General features: G+C 36.7%; 1 long non-coding RNA gene across 1 annotated transcript; it reads left to right on the top strand.

Annotated features, from left to right (window-relative positions):
• The first annotated feature begins 1,539 nt into the window (after window positions 1-1,539).
• On the top strand, window positions 1,540-3,376 carry LOC131646795 (uncharacterized). The gene is made up of 3 exons (XR_009297630.1): window positions 1,540-2,338; window positions 2,619-2,755; window positions 2,992-3,376. It is a non-coding gene; the product is annotated as an uncharacterized LOC131646795 (long non-coding RNA).
• The last annotated feature ends 476 nt before the right edge of the window (window positions 3,377-3,852 follow it).

The following is a 3,852-nucleotide window of genomic DNA, read 5'->3' as shown; positions in this document are numbered from 1 at the left end:
AAGTGTGCTCGTTCAAGCCCCGCGACTTGATGCCTACGTATCCTTTTCAGGAATCAGAGCGCCGTAGTTCGGCTAAAGATTTTCTGTTTGTTTTTGTGTTTTTTAATTGGGCGGTGTTAACGCTCACGCTCTTGCATAAGGGACAGCCTAGGATGCAATGGAGCGGAGATAACGGTGCCCTTAGGCAAAAGAAATGATTGGTTTGTGTCTTTTAGGGTAGATGAGTGATGAACAGTTCCCATTACCGGGCCACTCACCACTTTCTCTACTTTGCTTTAGTCTGAACCATTGTTAGGTGTTTTATGTGTTTTTGGTTGTGTATTTTTTAAGGGAATTTACTTCACGATTCGAATCACATAAAATGTATAATGATCGAGAAGCAGATTAGGGAATGAATCCCACTCACTTCCATCCTATTATGTAATGTTTGAGAAACAGATTAGAGAATGAATCTCACTCATTTCTCTCCCATTAATTAATGTTTGAGAAACAGATTAGGGAATGAATCCCACTCGTTTCTCTCCCATTAAGTAGTGACCGAGAAACAGATTAGGGAATGAATCCCACTCGTTTCTATCCCACTAAGCGATTGAGAAATAGATTAGGGAATGAATCCCATTCATTTCTCTATCACTTTCTTAATGTGATTCGCATCTTCCTTTTATTAATGTTTTGAAAGTTGAAAAGAAAAAGAATGCAAAAGGGAACTAATCCTAAATTCTAGTCTAAGTTGTCTATACAAGTCTAAATCCTAATGTTAACATGTGATAAATTCTAAGAGAAGCACACAAGTGGTATAACATTATAGGCCAAAAATAAGGCCAAAAACAAGTAACAAAATCGCACAACAATTATACAAAGAAATAACATGGAAATGATACAAAAGCAATTCAAACATTAGTGCAAAAATAAACTAAAACATACTACTATTTTTAGGAGTTTTTTTACGAAGAAGAATTCAATTAAATGTCAAAATTAGTACTAGCCTAAAGCCTAAATTCTAATAAGCCTAAACTAGTATTTTTTTATGAGGTTTTTATGAGAAAATTCTAAGACTAAAAATTACTCCTAAAATCATCTAAATCTACCTAGAAAATCATGACTTTTATTGTTTTGTCAAAAGAAATTTAGTAAGCAAAAACTATGTCAATACCTAAATTTTAACAAGAAAAAAAATGTGATCAGGGGGGTGCAATACTGAAGTCATGTTAAGAAAGTAATTCGGACACTGGCCCACAGGAAAGGCCCAACAGAATTGTTTTTTTGTCTCATATTTTCTTTATGCCAAAAAGTACGCACCAATGGGCCAGGGGGGTGAAATAGCATTTCAGGCCCAAAGTATTTTTTGTGACAGTTTTTCTTTTACTCGAAACTTGGGCTTTCATGGGGGTGAGTTCTAGCAGTTCGGTCAAGGCCCAAGGTTGTTTTCTATTCAGATTATTGATTCACATGATTTTTTTATTTCAAAGTTTTAATTGTGGTAAAAAAGAAATGAAATAAAAATTAAAGAAAACAAATAGAAACAGAAAAGGGGATTAGGGTTATTTCGTGTGACCTTTCGAGTTCTTCTTCTCCTCTCACGAACAAGACACAACGGCGCACTCCTTCTCTCCGATCAAAATCACCGGCCACTTTTCATCTTCTCCGATTCGCTTTATCTTCTTCTTCTGCGTTTTTGTGTTGTGCGTGATGTTGCGTGGTCGTTGTCATCATTTCTACAGGTCGTCGATGATGATGAGGCGACGATGATGGGATGGATGTTGGTGATCGATGAAGAGATGATTGAAGAATTCATTGATGAGGATGATGATGATGCAGAGGCGTTGTTGAAGATACTAAATTGTCGATTGAGGAGAGATTGGTGGAATTCGATATTCGTCGCGGTTCGGTTAGAGATGCGTTTCTGTTACGTTTTTTTTCTGATGATTCTCAACCTCTTGTTCTTCTCTCTGAATTCAGAGTTGATGAAGATGAAACTCTGAAGATTGGTTGAAGAACGACTCTGGATTGAAGTTTGGTGCGATGAAGAAGATGGTTTTTCTTTGTCGATTTTCTGTTGTGATTCTCGATCTCTATTTGCAGATTGAAGAATTGGTGGAGGATTTTTATTATTGAAGGTTGGTAGTGATTGAAGATGGATGAAGGCTGAAGAGTTTTTGATGAAGGTGAGAATTGAAAGTGAATGAAGGAGATGAGAACAAAAATGGTGGTGAGGAATGAAGAGAATGGAGAAGATTGAAGGCGTGAAGGGTGAAGAAGAAGGGCCTCCGAGATTGAAGGTTGATGTTTCTGTTATATAGAGTGTGAAGAGCCGAATATTGAGAATCTGAGCTTCAAGGTTAGATATCTTCTTCTGATTTTCCGTTTCTGATTCTGTTGAACTCTTTTCTCCACCCTTTTCTGTTAGTCAGGTTTTTGGTTATAGAATTCAGTTAGGAATTGGTTGAGGGTAGTTAGTTTTTCTGTTGAGAATTCTGTTAGGAGAAGTTAGAAGGTGGTTAGGATTCTGTTGTAGAACTGCTGGGGTTAGTGATTAGGAGAAGTCTGTTAGAAATTGTTATGCAGAATTTTGGTTTATCTGTTTTATATTGCTCATAGAACTTTTTTTTTTTGTGCAGCTTTGGAGTACTGAACCGACTTATATATTGCTGCAGATTTCATTTGTATGATGGAGTTAGCCGGTCTTGGTATTTTGTCACTGCGGTTCAGCTTCGGTTTATAAGTGCAAGGTGGAGTTTGGACTGATATAGTGCGGGTATGGCCATGTATGAAATCGGTTAATTGCGTAACTACCGTTAGACATAAGCTTGGAGTCTCTGATTTTTGTATTACTCTCCTTTTTCTTTGATTTTTTGTGATGCAACTTATATGTGCAGGCTCTGTTTCGATTGAAATGGCATGTTTGTTGCTGGTTTTTTCTTCATGTGAACTCTGCTTTGGTGTTAAGGCATGCTGAAAGTGTTTGAATCGATACCGTCTTCTCTTTTGCAGGTTGAACACATGGTTACTTGGGATGGTTGAGTGGATTTGCGCCTTTGAATTCAATCCGTAGCTTGTTCTTCTTATTTTCTGTTAAGTGAAGTGTAAGCTGGTATGTGATTCTTGAAAGTGAAGCAATTTGGAACTTGAAGGTCACCCTGAAGTTGAAGCTTGAAGACTGAGGCAAGGACTAGGCTTTAGGAAATTCCAATTAACTTTATGTAGACTTCTTTTGTATGAATTTTTGTATTATCGTGAAGATTAAAACTAAGAACAATACACCAAAGCATTATTTCTCTCCTCTTTTTTGTATTTCCTCTTGACATAGTGATGGACTTTTTGTAATGGGTTTTGAATGGAATTGTGAGTTTGTAATGAATGATGATGTTGAATGAAACTCGAAAGGGTGTCGGTGCTCTTGTACTTCTTGTGACCTCGATGATCCATTTTCAATACGCAAAGCGTTTCTCTTCTTTTTGCTAGCCTTTGACCGATACCTTGTTATTTTATTTTCAAGAACTTGCACACATCGATGCTTAGGAACATTGATTCATTTTGATTATCTGCAACTTTAGATTCACTTCAAATCTCAACGAATGAATTCCAATCACCTTGCATCTTAAGAAAGCTTGGTTCACCTAACCAGTCTTCACCTTCAAATTTTAATGACAACTCTTGAATCTTTGACTTTATTTCTCACAGCCCAAATTAACTTGCTATTGAAGTAACAAATATATGATGAGAATTAGAAATTGTGTTGAACAACTCTCTCTTCTATTTTGTTGCATTTGTAATTCAATCCCCCCATAACAATAACGCTTCGAAGGAATCCTTGAAGAAGATAATAATTGAGCATAGAAGAACGCCTTAACA

Source organism: Vicia villosa, linkage group LG2, assembly GCF_029867415.1.
Source record: "Vicia villosa cultivar HV-30 ecotype Madison, WI linkage group LG2, Vvil1.0, whole genome shotgun sequence".
NCBI lineage: Eukaryota > Viridiplantae > Streptophyta > Magnoliopsida > Fabales > Fabaceae > Vicia > Vicia villosa.
The sequence above is the reverse complement of the archived record's forward strand: the minus strand, read 5'-3'. Positions and strand labels throughout refer to the sequence as shown.